This window comes from Asterias amurensis, chromosome 20 (genome assembly GCF_032118995.1).
Source record: "Asterias amurensis chromosome 20, ASM3211899v1".
Lineage (NCBI taxonomy): Eukaryota > Metazoa > Echinodermata > Asteroidea > Forcipulatida > Asteriidae > Asterias > Asterias amurensis.
In genome coordinates this window covers 10,011,949-10,033,111 of record NC_092667.1, presented here as the reverse complement: position 1 = coordinate 10,033,111, position 21,163 = coordinate 10,011,949, and the positions used below count along the sequence as shown (strand labels likewise).

The window sequence follows — 21,163 nt, the reverse complement described above, 5'->3', positions numbered from 1 at the left end:
TTTTTTTTTTTTTTGCTTCTTCATTTTGTTCCTTCATTCTGATTATCAATCTAAATTTGAATTCATTATGTTGTCCTTTTAATCTCATTACCATTATGTTCGTGTGTTAATCTAAGTCCTTTCTTCTTATCTGTTCTTTCGGTCTGCTTTATCAAGCTAGATTTGAATTAATTCTGTCTGCTTTTTCACTTCTTCATTTTGTTTTTTTTGCTTCTTCATTTTGTTCCTTCAGTCTGCTTTTCAATCTTAATTTGAATTAATTCTTTTACCTTTTAATCTCATCACCATTCTGTTCGTAGGGTAATCTATAAAAAAAATTGTGTTCATAACTGTTATTCCAGTCTGCTTTATCAATCTAAATCTTAGTTCATTCTGTCTGCTTTTTCACTTCTTCATTTTGTTTTTGGCTTTTCCATTTTGTTCGTTCAGTCTGATTATCAATCCAAATTTGAATTCATTCTGTAATTACATTTTAATCTCATCACAGTTCTGTTCGTGTTTTAATCCAAATCTTCTTACTGTTCTTTCGGTCTGCTTTATCAATCTATTATCTTAGTTCATTCTGTTTGGTTTTTCATCCTTCTGTTCATTTTGTTTGTTGGCGTCTTCATGTTGTTCCTTCGGTCTGATTATCAATGTTTGCCTTTTGTTTCAATTCAAGACATTTCTTCTACTTACTGATATTAACAAACTCTGCTTCTTACAACCTAAACGACTTCTTCAGTCTGTTGTCTTCATTTACAGTCGAGGTTATATTTCTTCAGTTTAATGACCATCTAATCATCAGTCCAGCCACGTTTAGGTATGACTGGGTAGTCCTCACTGCACTTCTATTATTGCATTTTTATCATGGCTTTTCTGGCACAGAAGTCATCTGTATCTCAGCGTGGCTTCGCTAATTTGATGGAGAGCTTTTAATTCCGTCGGTCTACTCATGGAAGATGTGCCAAAGTGTATAAGGTTGGGTTTACTGTGAACAAACAGGAACGCTGTAACAGATGCCGGCAAGTAAATATTCAATTTGCATTTTTTAAAGGGATTGTTGTTATCATTAACACTAACAAAAACAATAAATTAAATACTGGATTTTAGTTAATTGCTTCACATTGTTTAATTTATTGATTCAATTAAATACATTTTGGGATAACGCCTGAGGATCTTGTAATCAAGTAAATTCAATTGTGTTTTTAAAGGAATTGATGTTATCAAATTATAACAGTAACAACAAATGAAGGGTTAGTGTAAAACCAAAACTATTATTAAGGAATGCTTTAAATTAAATCATTGCTTGATCACAATGTTTACGTCAAAGGTTTTAGATCATGTATGATTAAGAATTTATGTTCGGACACAAAACAGGAAAATTTTGAAATTGGCATGAAAAAAAAACTTCTCGAGAAGTGTGCAAACTTAAAGTTGTGGCTTGTTTTTAAAGGCACCCCCTGGACATCTTTGGTAATTGTCAAAGACCAGTCTTCTCACTTTGTGTTTCTCAATATATGCATGAATAACAAACCTGCGAAAAGTTGAACTCAAATTGCCGTCGAAGTTGCGAGAGAATAGTGGGAAAAACACACCTTTGTCGCACAAGTTTTGTGCTTTCAGATGCTTGAATTGGAGACCTCAGCTGAGGTCTCGAATTAAATTCAAATATTTGAATGATTTTTTTTTTCTTTCTCAAAAACAATGCTTCTTCAGAGGGAGCCGTTTCCCACAATGTTTTATACTATTAACAGCTCTCCATTGGTTTTTACCAAGTACGTTTTTTGCTTGTACAATTATGCTGAGTAATAATCGAAAGTGTCCATGCCTTTAACTACCGGTAAATGAAGTAATTTAAATGCTGTCCAGTTTAATTTAATAGCTGTATCTTCACCGTGTAGCCTATCCTCCAGCGATTTGACGCTTTAATAAATCCAGTTAATATAATTTATTTATTTTAATTTTTGACCGAGAGCATGTTTGATTAAAACCGTTCAAGTGGATATGATAGGCGTTTCTCACTATGTACTTAAGGAACACGTTGCCTTGGATCGGTCGAGTTGGTCTTTGAAAAGCGTTTTGTGACCGTTTGTTATCAAATGCATATGGTTAGAAAGATGTTGTAAAAGTAGAATACAATAATCTACACAAATATGCCTCGAAAATTGCACGGTTTTCTTTTTTTCTCGTCCACTAACACGGTCAGCCATTTATGGGAGTCAAAATGTTGACTCCCATAAAGGGCCGGCCGTGATAGTTCGCGACGTAAAAAGAAAACCGTGCAATTTTGAGTGATACTTGTGTGGATCATTATATTCTACTTTTAAAACATCTTTCTAACCATATACATTTCATAACAAACGGTTTCAAACGCTTTTTATAGACCAACTCGTCCGATCCAAGGCAACGTGTTCCTTTAATTCGGTCGGACGACCATGTGATATAGTATTAACCAGAAAGTACTCCAATGCTAAACAAATAAGGTTTGACCAACTGGGTATCCTGACCAAATGGGAATCAATGTGGCCTATGCCTGTTTTGTCTGGTATTCGATGCGCACGACATGTGCTCAGGCCCTGTCCGAATTGGCTTGTTTTGGAAACTATAATTAATATTATAAGACACTGGACACCTCTGAACATATGCACAAAATAACAAACTTGTGAAATATTGAACTCAATTGGTCGTCGAAGTTGTGAGATTATAATGGAAGAAAAAAACATTCTTGTCACACGAATTTGTGTGCTTTCAGATGCTTGATTTCGGGACCTCAAAATCTAATTCTGAGGTCTCGAAATAAAATTGGTGGAAAACTACTTCTTTCTCGAAAAATACGTTACATTGTTTTCACAATGTTTTATCATTGCTTGTTACCAAGTAAGTTTTTATGCTTACAGTTTTTACGAGTTATTTTGAGTAATAACCAATAGTGTCCACAGCCTGTAATGAACTTCTCCTTTATATACAAGATACATAGCCTTATTTTATCATATTTGGGATGTGGAGTATTCTAAAATAAAGGTTAGCTCTGCATCCGAAATACATTAAGACTTTCTGAACGTATTCGCATTGATAGCTTTTGATTCAATTAAAACTAAATCTCCACAGTAAAACAAAAGCACATGATCGCAGCTGCATGTCATGAACGTACGAAGGACGTTTACATGTTGGGGCGACGACGAACGCTAATAATATAAGTTCGATGACACTGCTATTGCTGGGTGTGCAGTTTGTGTGTTTACTAGACAATCAAACGAAAGTCACATGTGCAGTGAATCAGCAGTTATATATATATATATATATATATATTTAAAACTACCTGAATAAGATTTCAGATCCTGTAAGATTATAGATTAATATAATATGATAATGGGGGAGTGTGTCTGAAAAGGTAAAAATAATTCCGTTACTTGCTTCCTCAAACACACAATAATTTAGAATGGAGCATGCGCGCTTGTAACCTCTGTGGAAATCATCATAATTTCGTTGCTCATTTTGTAATGAGAGATAACTAAACTAAGTCTATGTGTTTGTTGGTGAATTTTGCATGTTCACTTGCTTTAATTCGATTGCCGTTTTCGAAATAAACAACTGCGGTTTTGAGGGGTTTTCAAATGCTAATTTCTTGCCATTTTAACAGCATTTTGGGCAGGGCTATTTCAACGGAGGTTTGATGCAGATATTATAACCTGTACTTGGAACTAAACTTAGAATGTTTTCCCAATGTTCTTCGTTGCTTTAGTAAAGTGTGATGTCACAATGAAAATCACTATGGTGATTCTGACAAAGTTGTATCACGATGGATTTTATTGCTTTGTGAAATCGAGCCCAGGTCCTATGTGTCACTTACAAACGACGCCCGTTTGGGCTTGACAAAGCGCTTTGTAAGAACACGTTTTGTTAATTTATCATCGGAAACACGGAACCTCTTGCTGTCAAGGCCAACAATATTAAATTAATGCTAGAAGCAAATTAAAGAATATAACAAAAAAGTTACAAAGAATGAAGCTCTCTCCAGGAGACAAAAATGGCCAAGGAGCATTGTGGATTTGATTATTAATTAATATAATTTGCTTTTCTTGATCTAGCATCCGCCATATACAGGAGGGATATTTCCTCCCTCCATCCCTCAACTAATCAATAAACTAGACTCCACTCAATTCGTTTTTTTTATCACCACTCTCTAGGTTGACCTCATCACGACCGCTTTTAAAATTCTGATCTGATGACTCTATGAAAGACTAACGTCACAGTAAACCACTCCAGTTCGCTTGAACTCTGGGCCAGAAATTTATGGAACCACACTTGAAGATAAATCTGAAGATGTCAAGTTAACTGTAATCTGGTTTCCTCTTTTTCTACAAGAGCTCATCAAGTAAAGAGGCAGGCACCAGACGCGTCGTCATAATTCTGTATGAGTTTTATTATGCGTCTATCTAAATGGGCTTTTTGAGTGTGTTTTATGATCGGCCACTGTTGGCACATTAGGGAGTATTTTATCTTCAAGGTAGCGCAAGTGGAAAACTCTATCTTTCAGCAGAAATTCTTATGCTTTAAAATTGTAATTTGAAAATGTCAGCGTGAAGAGCGAAATTGCTTTCGAAGCGTGTCCAGCTGAGAGTGTGTAGCTACATTATTCTGATGGCTTATTTAATCAGCGACAATATCAACGGGAGACGGTTCTGTCGTTGTTGCTTTTAAGTCGGGAACAACCGTCATTATTTCCGATGAGTCTTTGCAAAGCTTGATTCATAACAATTTGAAGGAAAAAACAGTCATTTTATTTCAAGTAAAGATTTATTCCGATCACCGGGGGTTCTGAAAATGCAATTGTCCAAACCTTTGCCAAGCCGGAAAGTCTTTCTGAAGGATCGGTATATATAGTGATATCGAGTGACTTGTAATCCGTGAGATGGCGTCTTTTTCACAAGGTGCCAAATAAAGGTGTTCGGCCAACAGCCGAAAAACCTTTTGTTAATGTAGGGCCTAACTCATGAATTGTTGTACAATAAATAAAGCATGTGATGCTCTATGTGGCCCTTCACTTCCGCTGGAATCATTAATTTGAATTTTCATAATTAAAAACTTCATATATATATCATAACAAACAAACTAAACAAGTAGATCGGGATGATGACGTCGTTGATGATGTTATAACACTTAAAGCCGTTGGACACTTTTGGTAAACAGTATTGTACAAGGCCCACACTTCGTGTATCACAACTTCTATATAAAATAACAAACCTGTGAAAATTTAGGCTCAATCGGTCATCGGAGTCGGGAGAAAATAACGGGAAAACCCACCCTTGTTTCCGCATGTTTCGCCATGTCATGACATATGTTTAAAAGAAATCCGTAATTTTCGATATCGAGAATTGATATTGTTTAATGTTTTCTCAAAAAGTAAAGCATTTCATGGAACAATATTTCAAGAGAAGTCTTTCACCATTACCTTCTGTAAACCCTGTAAGTTATTTGTAAATCTGTGAACTTTTAATTTTTGTTTCTGTACCGAAAGTGTCCATGGCTTTAATCAACGTTAAATATAATCGCCTGTTTGGATATGTCTACACAGAGCAACCTGTTTCGTGACTAATTTAGGTTCTTTTCGTACGTAAAGTCAACTGCGTTGGGTTGATATAATTTTTAGCATTAAAGCAAGACGAAACTACATACACTTGGAGGGCACTCGGTTAGATGAGGGGTGGGGCGGGGTTTGATAAGTGTCCCCCCTCCCTTACACACAACACCCAAACATAACCATGATCATAGGTTTATCAGAAAGTACGTCTTGAGGCTTGCACAACAATATTTGCACAAAGGAATTATAAAAGTATAATCTCGTCTGCTAGACGACCTCTCTTTCTCCCTATACAAATACGATCAATTCTTTCCCGCCAAAAACCATGGTAACGGGAATTGTTGCGATGAAGGAAGAATGAGCAATCACACACAGATGTAGCTTTAACGAGGCATTCTAATGATTTGGACTGTTAATCAGTAGATGGTGTGGAATGTAGTGTCAAGCGACTGACTGCTCTCAGCAGTATATACATAACTCACTACTTGCCAGGGCCCAATTGTACAAAGCCTGTAAGCACAAAAACTTGCTGTAAGCAATAAAAAGTATCGCTAAACAGCTTTATAGAATAAGCCATTTGCGTGTTAGATTTAAATGTTTTCAGGTACAATGACGTGCTTGATCACGAGTCACCACTTGAATTTGAATTCCTCAGACTATTTAGACAATTTTTATGGGTGCGTTCGTTTAGCTTCCCTGGGTCGACCCCGGTGTGTGGCGGTTTTTTTTTCCAGGACTATGGTGGGTAATTATCTGCACACGTTCGTCCTGGAAAAAGAAAACGCCACACACCGGAGTCGACCCAGGGAAGCTAAACGAACGCACCCTATATGTCACAGGATTCGGGGCAAGCTTTTGTGTAGTTACGTAAGAGACGTTGAACACCCATACACAGTTCCTAATGGAGGTATATGCCACAATGGCACCAGGGTCTGCTCATCTGGAGGTTGCTATACAAACGCTTGCCCCGAATCATGTGACATAGCAACTGGCTCTGTAGTCTGAGGAATTCAAATGTAAGCGGTAACTTGTACCTAAGCAAGTCATTATACCAGACATTATGCAAATCTAACTCGCTAATGGCTTATCGGGCCCTGGCTGGGACTCGAGCCTGGATTTACTTGAAATTTACATCTTGCTCACATGGTCAAGTGCCAGTATCCGCGTCCTTACTAACACCCTTAGCAACAGCCGGAGCCATAGGCTTGGCCGCCAATTCGGCCTTTAGAGAGAGAGAACAATTAAGACCCTTCTGACGTTGCCTTGGATCGGTCGAGTTGATCTTTGAAAAGCGTTTGTAACCGTTTGTTATCAAATGCATATGGTTTGAAAGATGATTTAAAAGTAGAATACAATGATCCATAACAATTTTCCTCGAAATTGCGCAATTGTCCTTTCACGAGTCAAAAATTTGACTCCCATAAATGGCCGACCGTGTCAGTCGACGAGGTAAAAGGAAAACCACGCAATTTCGAGTGATACTTCGATCATTATATTCTATTTTTAAAAATATCTTTCTAATCATATGCATTTTTAAACAAACGGTTTCAAACGCTTTTCAAAGACCAACTCGACCGATCCAAGGCAACGTATTCCTTTATATTATTCAACTCCTTGTCAATTTTTGTCTTAGCCATGAATTCACACTGAGCGTAAAGAAAGGGGGAAAGGTGATATGAATTACTGGGTATAATTAGATGAATCAACTTACGCACAGGAAATATGGCGTAATAATTGTATAAAAACAACTCCATCCATCTGCACTGTCAATTACTGCAGATCGAACACACTCAACAGCTCTGCTTCCGCTCAAATTATTTTTGTTTGGTTGGGTTTTCTAATTTTTTTTACCTCTTATTTTTATATTTTTTCCAAAATGTCAAGGTGAAGAACTGAGGGGGCGAATTGTAAGAGAACTAGAAAACTGTTGTCTATCAGGTCGGCTTAACTAAATGAGCCGATAAGATTAAGGATCCGGGTGGAGAGAAAAACAAACCTGCTTCATTTGGCAGCTAGCAGGATAAACCGATTCCAGAGATGTTTTTGTTTGTGTAGTACGGCAGTACATGTACATGTCAACAAAATATTGAAAGGACAACAAAAACAATACTGAAATTATTATTATTCGAAGTGTAACTTCATTTCCTCAAATAAATATTTCGTTCCCACGAACTAACTTATTTCGTTCGAAAAAACATAACTTGAGGGAACGAAATACTATTTTTGAGGTAACAACTTATATTTTGATGTAACGAAATAATATTTCGAGATAAGAAATTATTTCGAGTGAACGAAATAATATTTCGAGGGGTATTTCGAGGGGAAAAAAAACAATTTTGAGGGCCCCAAAAAGTATTGCGAGGAAACGAAAGTGTATTTCAACGAGAACTATATAATAAACCATTCGATATAACAAAATATTACTTCGAGGGAACGAAGTAATTTCAAATATTGTGTTACACCTTTTCAATATTTTTAAGTGTCCCTCTAAGGAATCCGCACGGTAGCCATTCACTGGCTATAATTTGCATTATGTGCCATAGCCGGCTGTCTATACATCGAGCAAGATAACACAAACAACCCCGGTGCAGATTGGAACACCTCAAACAATCCGCGACCTTGACGTTCATCATTTATCTCACCTTATTTCATCTTCCCCACTGCAGCTTTATCCTTCATCCTAAAATCACTCTATCTATCTACGAGGGTGTGCGGACCCTGTCTGATGTTTTTTTTTTTTTTTTTTTTTTTTCATGACGCAGATGTGTAATTCCTTCATTTTTATCTTTACCCTCCAACGGGAATATCCAGGTAAATATCAAGGATGAATATTTGATGTCAAAAAACATTGAGATTCTCGAATGAAGCTTGGGATGGGCAAAGATATATACCCCCCCAGTCTATAAGTTTATAAGTTTCTGAGCATTCTTATTTCACACTCTGGATATATTATTTAGTACAACAGAATGTATAAGATGGTGGGTATGTACTTTCGATAATACAATCATGGGAATTTGGGACATTTTAGTCAAAGTATGTCAAATTAGTCAAAGGATATTGCGTTAATTAAAGGTCCTCGCAGTATCAGATTAACTTACAGGTATAGATTAATATGTAGAGTAAAATACAATGGTTTCCATTTTGACAAATTGGAAAATTGCTTGATATTTTACCATTATCCCAAAGGACATAAATATCCCGACTGTGTACTAAATTTCATATTTGGATCGTCAATAGCAATAACTTGTCAGTGAATCTTAAGACGTACACAATGAAATGAATGTTATTACAGGGACGCAGCTGGACTAAACAGTGAAATAATCACTTCAGTCCAGCCTGTGGTAATGAATATAGACGCTTTGTCTTCACTACTAATTTAATTTATCTTTCATGTCCCCATTGTTTGATGGTGTCGGCTTTCCTCTATACAATCACCTGTTTTTCGTACAATCTCATCAAGCCCTTTCCTAATTACAACTTACAACAAAACAGCTAGTACAGGAATTGGAATAATTATTTTTGTGTAGGTTGCATCCTTGTTGAAGTACAAGATCAGTTGCATGGTGTATATCTACAAATTACTATTATAAGGTTGAAACAAACAGTGGGTTCCAATTTCCAAACGTAAATAAAACCTCTTTAATGGCAGTGGACACTTTTGGTAATTACTCAAAATAATTATTAGCATACAAACTTTCTTGGTAACGAGTAATGGGGAAAGGTGGATAGTATAAAACATTGTGAGAAACGGCTCCCTCTGAAGTGACGTAGTTTTCGAGAAAGAAGTAATTTTCCACGAGTTTGACTTGGAGACCTCAGATTTAGAATTTAAGGTCTCGAAATCAAGCATCTGAAATCACACAACTTCGTGTGCAAGGTGTTTTTTTTCCTTTCATTATTATCTCGCAACTTCGACGACCAATTGAGCTCAAATTTTCACAGGTTGGTTATTTTATGCATATGTTGAGTTGAGATACACCAAATGAGAAGACTGGTCTTTGACAATTACCAAAAGTGTCCAGGGTCTTTAAGAGTCAAATCTCGTCACAAATTCAGAAACACTGATCGATATCCTAACGTCAGGAACTTCCGGATCAGAATTGGCTGCATGAAAACACACTCTAAAAGCTCCCTGACCCGGAACGTCGGGGTCAGAATTGACCCGGATTCCGTGTTCTTCGGAAGCCTTGCCCATTAATGGGTCAGACATCATTGGATCTGGAACCGGGTCAATGTTTACCCAGGTTTTGTTGAGAGTGCATGGACTAATTTCTCCATAATGAAACAATGGTAGACTTTCTGGGACGATAGAGGTCAGCAGACTTACCGGGTAAATCCATTGTTCTCTAAATAAGGCGCATGTTCAGAACTAAGTAAACAATGGAAATTTACCCGGTAAGTCTGCTGCCACCTAGCGTTGGAAAGTCTCCTATTGTCATCGTATAAGAGTTTCAGGCCCGGCACGAAGCATTTGAAACATGATGAAACATTGCTGAACAACTTGTGTTTTAATGCTCAGCACCATGAATTGGGCAGGGAATCATTCACAGGGAGTGCTCACTTCAAGGTATTTTTGGGCTGTTACCTGTCTTTTCTAAGTGAATCTTCGTTATGCAAATTTGTGTCAACTGCTCGGTGAGCCTTGCAAAAACTCTAAGTTTTCTAAGGCAAAAAGACTTCTCAAAAGTGAACAAGAAAAACTGTAATCGAATCTTACATGAAGGTCTATCAACCAGGCGTCTGTCATCTCAAGTTCTTTGGTTACAGTAGTATGCATAACATATCATAAAGAAATGCCCCATGCTAATTATTGAGTATAATTTGATACTTCCATGGTAGATAACAAACTCGACACTGAAGTGTACGGTAACATTTACATGTAAATAATCTATGGAAATGTGTTGTTTGTTGTTTGTTGTTTGTAACAAGAGCTGATGGTTTAACAACTCGAAGCTTCGCATTATGCTCTAATTATCATCCATAAAGTTCGTTCATCGAAGTTTAAGCAAAGCCATTCGGATCCAAATCATTTACATTATTTGGACAACTGACAACATACAACCGCATGTTTGCATAACATAATGTTGGCAATAGTGTCAACATGTCTGCATTACATGTAGAGTTAAGCCTTCGAGAAAGACTCCGCTAGAAAAGAAAAATAATTGTTGCACACATTGTGTGCTTTTATATGCCTAAAAAGGTCTCATGCCTCAAGTATGTTATTATTTAAGTGGGAAATTACCTCTTTCCCCAAAACTACGTTACTTCAGGGGGAGCCGTTTCTCACAAAGTTTTATACTATCAACAGCTCTCCATTTCTCGTTACCAAGTAAGATGTCGTGCTCCCCTAATTATTTTGATCTACAATCAATTCAGCGTCTTTAAGGATGGTTGCTGTTTATAGAGGCCCATCTGCTCAACATGTTATAGAAATAGTTTGCCGAGCTCTGTTTCATCGAGAAAGACATCTGCTCGAATATTTGATCACCAGTATACCGAAAGCAGGATTCTATTTTTATTTTTATTTTTCTGTTTAGGCAGCAAAAATGAACCGTGGGAAATTAATAAACCGAAATGGATTTCACTTCTTAAACAAATTATTCTGTTACAATTATATTATGCCAACTGGTTATTTTGTATTCAAAAGGAAATTTTCGAACACAGTGATTTTCAAATTAATGTATAAAGCATTTCACTTCGGAGTAATGTAGTTACGGAAAGGTCTTAGTTTTGATCAAAATAAAATAACTGAATCTGAGAAGTGTTTCTGTCAGTAACGTTTTACAGAAAGTGTCTTCCAATTGATTGTGGATTATTCTTCCTGCATGGACATCACATAACCACTCCAGTTTTTCTGCATTATATATCAAAAATGCTACATCCTTTTGAAAAGAAAATTCCACAGGTATAGTTTCACAGAATATATCTGCATTTATCTTAGAATTAAAACAATCGAACTGAAAAAAAAACCGCAAAAACTAAAGGTATACATTCCCTTTATATGTAAAGCTATCAATCGTAATAATTTAAATGTGACGAGATGAGTTTCATTATATATCACTAAATAGACTTCATTTTGGTCTTCGTGCAAATTTGCCCACTTACAATATTGCAAACCTGAACGAGAAAAGAGGAAGAAGAATGCAAATCGCGTGAGATCAATAATTAATAAACATAATGAGATTTCATTTCTCAGCAAACTCCACTGTGGAAATAACGTACTTAAAGACACTGGACACTATTGGTAATTGTCAAAGACTAGTCTTCTCACTTGGTGTATCTCAACATATGCATACAATAACAAATATGTGAAAATTTGAGCTCAATCGATCGTCGAAGTTGTGAGATAATAATGAAAGAAAAACGCCCATGTCGCACGAAGTTGTGTGCGTTTAGATGGTTAATTTCGAGACCTCAAATTCTATTAATCTGAGGTCTCGAAATCAAATTCGTGGAAAATTACTTCTTTCTCGAAAACTACGTCACTTCAGAGGGAGCCGTTTCTCACAATGTTTTATAGTATCAACCTCTCCACATTACTCGTTATCAAGTATGGTTTTATGATAATCATTATTTTTAGTAATTACCAAAAGTGTCCACTGCCTTTAAAGCTCTCAAAAAAAAACAATGTCAGTTGTGAACCTTATGATGCATTGGCAACAAGCTTATGGGCGCGAACCCGGGTTAAAGCACCAGGTTTGGGTGAGGTTGGAGCAGGGTAACTAGGGGGTGCGGGGCGAGGGCGGGATCTCCAGTTAACCACTTGAACCTCCCCTTTTCCTCTCCACTCCAGATGAGACTGAAGAAAGTGCACAAATGAATGACCGTATACCGTACATTATGGCTAGTCCCAAATCATAATATCTTTTGCCCCCCCCCCCCCATAAACATGTCTCATTGTGCAACCGGGGGGGGGGGGTTAAAGCTACCAAGCAAGAAAGCATTTATTGAAATATTATGTTAGTTATGTTACATGGGGTGGATTTCACAAAGGTAGTCCTAATTTAGGACTAGTCCTAGGCAATGCTAAGAGATAGGACCAGTCCTAAGTTAGGATGAGTTACTGGTCCTAACTTAGGACCAGTCCTATCTCTTAGCATTGCCTAGAACCAGTCATAAAATAGGACTATCTTTGTGAAATCCACCCCTGTAATATTTGTAGGCCCCGATGTAAAACCATTACATTGCATTTTTTTGGCTGGTAAACCACTTAGGCTCAGCAGTATATTTTGGTACATGGAATTTGTTATGGTACCAGTCACGTGTACATTTCATGCTATTGTTTTGATTGTCCATAATGTCTTCTCTCTGTTTGTCTGTTTGGTCGAAATCTTTGTAATTTTACTCAGACTTTTACAAACAACGATACACCTTTAAGTTGAGTATTGTCTTACAATTTCATCTGCAGCTGATTTTACGCAATTAAACAGTGATATGCAAATTAAGTTGCGGAAGTCTCTGTGTTTCAGGTTGTAAAACCTTGGAGACAGTCCACGCACAATGAAAGTCATGTTCAATGTCGATTGGGTAGGTGAACAAAATAAAAAAATAAAAATAATGAAGGCCCCCAGACACCACTGATGATTCGATTAAAAGCACTGGACCCCTTTGGTAGTTCAATGACCAGTATTATCATTTGGTGTATCCAGACATATGCATAAAACAACAAATCTGTGAAAATTTGGGCTCAATTTCGACGAAAATAATGAAAGAACAAACACCTTAGTTGCATTACTTCAGCTGAAGTATTTTTTAATTATTTGAGTGATAAAATTACCTCTTTCTAAAAAACTACGTTACTTCAGTTGGAACCGCTTCTCACAATGTAAAATACTATAGTTTTATGTTACACTTATTTACCTGTTCATGTTTGTTGTGTTATCATTTTGCCTTCGAGAACGACTCTGCTAGGGTCGAAACGTCAGGCAAATGGCTATTTTGTGCAATGTGTTATACTATCAACAGCTCTCTATTGCTTGTTACCAAGTAAGTTTGCTAACCATTACCAATAGTGCCTTTAATGTAAAAGAAAATGAAAGGACCATAAATTTATCAAAGATTTAGCTGATGCAGAGAGCAAAATTTACACGGCTTGATGGTTTTCATGGATGGGGAGAAACAGGCAGGGTCACGGTCATAAAGGAATGAGGCGGGAAGCTATGAATAATTAAACGACCGCTCACAGAACACCCCAACCGTTTATAAATAATTGATAACAATCATTCACGGGGACTTTGTGACCTTATAAGCGGTCACTGATTCAAAATCAAAAGGGGAAGAAAATAATTACAGACAATAACAAACAATTCCCCTTTTTGTGTTTCGTAAAGATTTGATCTCAGAGTTGAATAATATGAGAAGAATATGAACGGGTTACTATGGTAACGCAGGCATACACTATAGAGCGATGCTGCCATTGTACATGTACATGCATAAGCAGTACCCATGGTAATCAAGCAGGTCACTAAAAACACCTCGACTGTTACAATGCGGAACCTTTTAAAGGCATACGACACTTGGTAATTACTCAAAATAACTAATAGCATAAAACCTTACTTGTGGTAACAAGTAAGGGGGTTGATAGTATAAAACATTGTGAGAAACGGCCCCCTCTAAAGTAACGTAGTTCTCGAGAAAGAAGTAATTTTCCACGAATTTGATTTCAAGACCTCAGAAATAGATTTTGAGGTCTCATTCAAAGTCTAAATCTGAGGTCTCGAAATCAAATCCGTGGAAAAAAATTTCTCAAGAACTACATTACTTCAGAGGGAGCCGTTTCTCATAATATTTTATACTATCAACCTCTCCCCATTACTCTTAATCAAGAAAGGTTTTTTAGAAAGGTAATTACCAATAGTGTCCACTGCCTTTAAAGTCATTGGACACTTTCGGTAAACAGTATTTTCCAACGGCCCACACTTCGTGTAATAACAAACCTGTGGAAATTTAGGCTCAATCGGTCATCGAAGTCGGGAGAAAATAACGGGTGAAACCCACCCTTGTTTCCGCACGTTTCGCCGTGTCATGACATGTGTTTAAAATAAATCCGTAATTCTCGATGTCGAGAATTGATAATTGTTTTAATGTTTTCTCAAAAAGTAAAGCATTTCATGGAATAATATTTCAAGAGAACTCTTTCACCATTACCTTCTGTAAACCCTGTAAGTTATTTGTAAATCTGTGAACTTTTTTTTTCTGTTCCGAAAGTGTCCACTACCTTTAACAGAAACTTCGCATTATACTGTCCAAAGCTGCTGTACTTCTTACCAAGTAAGTTTGTGTTGCCACAAATCGTCAGAGTCATCCAAACGTATACAGAAAACTTGCGGTCAAATTTGATTTTGCAAGTTTATTAACAACATTTACACAGAAAATACCAAACACGTGAGATTTTAGAACAATTAATTACTGATCTTCTTTCCTCAGACACATCACGTTTCAAAAGAATAATAATAATAGGCCATGGGCCGAAGGGCAAAAAGTCCTCTAGAAATAGAAGAATGCTGCAGCCCCAGGGGTGAAGGGGAGATCTATACATCAAAATGTAGGGAATGGTGCCCTCTCCAAGAAAAAACAATGTTCTCATAAAAATATTGGTTCGCAAGCGAGAAATCCAAGATGGCGGCTAAAATTCAAGATGGCGGCTATTTATTTGTAGAAATGTCTAAGAAACACCCAAAATGAACAGCTATTATACAAAAAATTTGTCCTGTTGCATAAAAATAATGATCTGGAAGGATTTCACAAAACATGGAAAGTGCCCGTTTACAAAATGGCTGCCATTTCTTAGTTAAATAGCTCATTTTTAGCAAAAAGTCAACAATTTACTATAAATACAGTCATTACATGCACAACTTTTGCATGCAGTGATGAAATTTTGTTGACCGAGTATAAAGTCGTTAGTTTTCCCTAACTGGCATACATGAACTAGTTTTATATGCTTTGAAAAGCCAGAAAACCAGAAACTGGGGGGGGATAATGTGCCCCCATTTAGCCCTGGTTAGCCACGCCCACAAAAAATCTCCAAAATTTCAAACATCACAATTACAAAAGTACAAGTGTCCTGCAATATTATGAGGGGGTAAATATTTTGTGAATTGCATAATTTTTACAGTATGTACAGGTAAATGTAGATCATGGAAGTGGCTCCAGTGTCTGTGTCCCCCCCCCCCTCCCTGACGGAGACTTTTTAGAAGGAACCGCTGGCATCAATATGGAATATTGGAATAAAGTGACGTTTCTCACTTTAATGATTTAGCTATTAAAGGGAAGGTCACATAGAAGTCATGGCTGACAAGAAAGAAAACCTGAACTAGCGCCCTGACTAGCCCAGCACAATTTTAAAGGGCAAGTTTTTTCTCTAAGCCACCTACTATGTTTGGAAAAGAAGAGTGAAATCATACTGTGAATTATAGGGAAGACAGTGAAGCCACATAGACAGTTCTATTTGTAATTTTCACAAGACACAGGTGCGTCAAACAACTTTGTTAGTGTATGTAAAAGCCTTAGGACAAACATAAAAAGTAAAACCGGTACATACTCGCATACTTTCAGATATCTGTAATAGTTAAGGCGCAATCATTGTAAAATGATGAGCACTTTTATGGGACAGGCTATTCTGAAACTATTGGAGGCTTGTTTTTGTTCTAAACAAACATTTGGACTGGAGAGAGGGAAGGACATTGGATAAAATGTGGGGGGGGGGGGGAGAAAGGTGTGGTGAGGAACAGCATGCATCTTCCATGAAGTTTCCCATATGTATGGTTTGCCTAGAAGCATTCCAAGTAAGATGTTGTAGTTTCTCATAACGTGTGAAATGTCATATCTGTATTAAATAATAATTATTATTACGTAAAATTTAATGCCGGCACGTTATATGTTTGATGAGTGCAAGGCATTAGTTCTTACACAACGCTTCATTTATATGACTTGGGAGGTCAGATGGTTGAGTTTAAAGGAGGGGGTAGGGGTTGGGGGGGGGGAAACCCCTTTCACTTGAGTCTTGTTTCTCTATGTGTTTATTCAGCCAAGTATTGCTAACTTCTTGAGCCAGTCTTTTTCTGTAGGGTCTGGCAATCTAGATCGTATTTTTGTTTTATGTAAATGGTAGGCCAGCAGTGGTGGGGCTGGGAAGAGTTTTTTGAGATTTATAAGCATTCCCTTCCAAGAGGTGCCAGTGTTTAAGGAGAGCCCATGGGGTGGAATGATGGATCTGTGCAAAGTATGGCAGGATGAAGACGGGTGGGAATTAGATATATTCTGTTGTTTTAAATTAGGTGAGGCAGCCAACATTGAGTTCCGGTGGTCTTCGTTTACTTTAAGTGTGAAGCGGGTTAATTCTCCGTGTTGTAGCCAGTTCTGACAGTTTAGTCTTGAAGAAATTAACCTTCTCCTCAAAGTCTTTTGAGTGTGTACATATAACGTTTGTATCTTGTTGTTTCACCCTTAATAACGCTGCCAAATACTGATTTAGGGTGTGCTGAATCTCGAGCAAGATATTGGAATGTGTCTGCTTCTTGTGTAGCTACTCGAGTATCCAGTTTCCCTTCTTTTTGAAAACGTTCTCCTTTGTAAAGGACGAGGTCTAAAAAGGTAACTTGTTTTTCAGATATCTCTGAGATGAATAGATGTTGGATGCAAGTTGTTTAGCGTCCAAATGAAATCCTCCGCCCTGCTTCAGTTGCCATTGTAATGATTAGAACATCATCTCTATATCTCATGTAGGACACTATTTCGGGGTTGTTCGGGAGAATTGTTTCTTTTTCGTATTTGAACAGAGTGATATCACACATTTCTGGACTGCATTCGCTACCCATTACCACACCTATTGTTTGTTTATAGAATCTGTTATTAAACTCAAAGACATTTGCGCCATTGATTAGTTCCAAAAGACAACGTGCCTGTTTTTGTTTTTTTTGTTTTTTTTTGTATAGCGTATAGCCCTGGGTTTCCTCGTCTAAAGCATCACAAACTGAGTAGCCTCTTTTTGTGGACAGTTTGTAAACATTGAAACAATATCCAAGTTGATTAGGAGATAGTCTTTGTCCAATGTCAAAGTGTCAAGTTTTTGGAGAACCTGTGAAGAGTCTCGTGTGTATGTGCTTTGTTGCTTGACAATTGGAAGCAAGGAAAAATCCATGTATTTTGAAATTTGTTGAGTTGGGGCCCCGCAACCCCTGATGGATCTTCAGCAGTAGGTATAGGCGAGGTGTTTTAATCATCTGGTGGTTGTGGGGCCGGGGTCGAGAAACTTGAATATTTCCTTGGATATTATCCATTCTTTGAACAGATTAGTTACGGCCTGGTAGACCGCAGCTGTGATTTCACTTGTTAAATCCTCGTCAACCAACTTATAGTGCGGCCCAGACAGTTGCCTAGTCCCCTCGTGTATATAGTCTGATTTATTGAGAACGCAAACACCCCTGGCTTTGTCAAATGATTTTATGGCAATTTTTGTTTTGTTAGACTTTGACGTCTGCTTTAGTCAATTTGTCGCACATTTTTAATTTTTGTTTTGGACAACTCCTCCAGTGTACCTTCAATGGGATAACTTTCCGTATGGCGCCACCACTTTTTCACTCATTTTTACAAAAAGGGATATATCAAATCAGGTAAATTTGGTACTATATTGTTTTATTTCGAATGAAAAAGTGGTGGCGCCATACGGAAACTTTTCCCTTCAATGTACGATTCTAGGTATGTGTTAAAGGTGATTTGATGATTCCGTATTGATGGCATTCGGAAGGGGTTTATATAGGCTCCGCCTTTGTTTCCCCGCCATTAAAACGCTTAGTCTCATTTTTCTGAAAAGCAGTTTCAAATGGCGTAGGATGGTATAGACCATTTGGGGATGAAGTTCAAACTACGCAAAAATACGATTAGCTCAATATCTGTAAAATGTGTGTCTGACAGATTTTTTTTACAAATTGCTGATTTGTTTTGCTTTTTGCTTAAGAATATCCAAGAAGATATAACCTCTCCATTCTCTCATTGGTTTTGGATATAAATGTTTCTGGAGAGGATAGATATAACATCTTCCTTCAACTGAAACCCATATCCAATACGCCTCCAGTAAAACGTTGGTACATGTAGTACTATGTAACTAATACATACATGATGTTGTATCATACCCGTACAAATGTTTCTTTTCTAGGTCAAATTCCATGGCAGCTTTCTTCTCTAAACCATCTAACTCTTTCCATGTACTTACACATTCAATAACTTTATCCCAAGAAGACTCTTTAAATGCAATAACAGGTTCAAATTCGTCTTTTGTTACACGATAAACACCCACTGTAACCCCTCCAGTGCATGCACTGTCTGACATCTGTGTTGTTCCACAAACAAACAAACAATCTCACACTCGTTCCCATGGGTAGTGAGTTTATGTGTACTAAAGTCCCATAGCACCATTTTCGTGATATTTGGGAACAAGGTTGTAACTCCAATAATTTGCCTAAAAAAGGGGCTTAGAAAATCGCTTTTTTTGAGGAGCCAAACCAAACTTTGAACTTGAACATTGTAAATTATTCATTATGAATACCTTCTCTATGTTATTATGACCTCAAACCTTCTTCACCCCTGACCCTGCAGCATTTTGACAGAATAAATGGCTTGGGCCCATGGCCTATAACGAATATTTTTGCAGATCCACTTCGTTTGATCAAAGAAGGGATGCAACTTATATAACCGGATGATTCCATAATTAAAAAAAAAATGTGAACGATTTCCGTATCCTGCCACCACTTTTCACTCCAGTTGTTTACCAAAAAGGAATATCTCACTAGAGAAATATTTTTAGTCATTACAGGCCGTTATGAATGAAAAAGTTGTGACAGGATACTGACATTTTTCAAATTGTATTAATACATTAGTTAACAGCTGTTCTACGTGGCACTCTCTCTCTGCGTGTAGCAGCAATAATAATTGATGTGACATCATTTCTGAACATTGTACATGCATGTAGTTAAATATGTATGAATATCTACGACTATCCTACATTGTAAAACAAATATGTTGATTTTAGCACGGCCGGGTACACCACTTGCTCAACCATACACGTGTTTTTAATCATGTTTTCTATTATCACGAAATCATAACAAGCAAAATGCTATAATTGATAGATTAGTGGTGGGAACTTACCCCCTTGTGATTGAAGACGAGTCAGCCTGCAAAGTCCGTACACGCTCCACTTAAGAAAATGGTTTCGCGCTAGATAAAAATCCCAGGATCTTGGCAAAGAAAAATTATAATTCAACTCACTCCACACGATGTCTCGAACGGGTGGGAGTCTAACAAAACGAATAAAGGGATATCACTGCGTCTCGTACTCGTAGTCACACGAAGAATCCTCCATGTATTTTGTTTTTGTTTTTCAGTCACGATCAGCGAAAGGAAAACATGAGCTTCTCTCCCCGATGCCTCCAGATAATAGATTGCCTACATGTTAAGCAATGAGTCGGGCCTCACATAGTCCTAAAACAATCCACCGAGGTATTTGCAACGGGTGACGTTTCTGTCACGTTGATAATTATTCCCGACCAGACGAAATCACTCTCCCCCGCTGTACGATATTTATTGTCACGGCCGAGCTAGTAGTAGTAGTAGTAGCGATGATAAAATTAAACAGCACAGGGACGACATGTAGACGTGTGTTGTGTGGACAATTCAAGTTCCCTGGTTTATCCCTTGTTGTCTAGTAGTAGTAAGTATTGCTTATCCTTATGTGCAGCGATGGATAGCTGATGCTGCATCCTGTTTTCATCTTCTTTGTATGGAGACAGAAGAGAGGACATAGAATGACCATAGAGCAAGAAGGGATGAGGAAGCACACAGTACTGCACCCGACCCCAAACAACCGCGAACTCTCTCTACTGTGTGCAGTGTGTGTGTACAGAGTAGAGCACGGAGTCAAGTCGTATACTACAACGCATGCCTTTGCAGAGCCTGACTGAAACGTGCACGTTTGTGGACAAAAAAATTGCGGACTGAGGGAAAAGTGAGAGTTGAAATAGCAACCTCCGACCCTAGAGTCTTTGTGTTTGTGATCTTTGTGTGTTTGCAGTAATTTATAGCATTGGTAATGAACAGCTGAGAGAGGGAGAGAGGGGGGGGTCAAAAGCTCATAATTTGGTGCACCTCTTACTGTGTCTCCATTGTGTTCTTCGGAATCTCAGGAATTCCTTACAGGATTTAAACACTATTGGTAATTACTCGGAATAATTGTTAGCATAAAAACTTACTAGGTAATGACCAACGGAGAGCTGTTGATAGTATAAAACATTGTGAGAAACGGCTCCCTCTGAAGTAACGTAGTTTTTGAGAAAGGGGTAATTTCTCACTCAATTATTATTAAAATGATTTTGGGGTTGAACAAAGAATTGACTAGAGTGGGATTCGAACCAACGACCTCCGGATTAACGTGCCGGCGCTCTACCAACTGAGCTATCTAGCCCTATATTAGCGGTGTCCCTATTTTGTCAATATCTTTGTTCGGGGTGCCAAATATTATTAAAAGACTTCAGGCCTGAAGCCTTTTATTTATTAGGCATCTGAAAGCACACAGACTTGTGCAACAATTGTGTTTTTCTCTTCATTTTC

General features: G+C 37.6%; 1 protein-coding gene across 1 annotated transcript in view; it reads right to left on the bottom strand.

The window, feature by feature from the left end:
• LOC139952629 (uncharacterized) overlaps window positions 1–20,397 on the bottom strand; it is an 86,839-nt gene extending 66,442 nt beyond the window's left edge. Inside the window, exon 1 of the mRNA XM_071951830.1 lies at window positions 19,706–20,397. The gene's annotated coding sequence lies outside the window, so the exon portion shown is untranslated. The remainder of the gene's footprint in view (window positions 1–19,705) is intronic.
• Window positions 20,398–21,163: the final 766 nt, after the last annotated feature.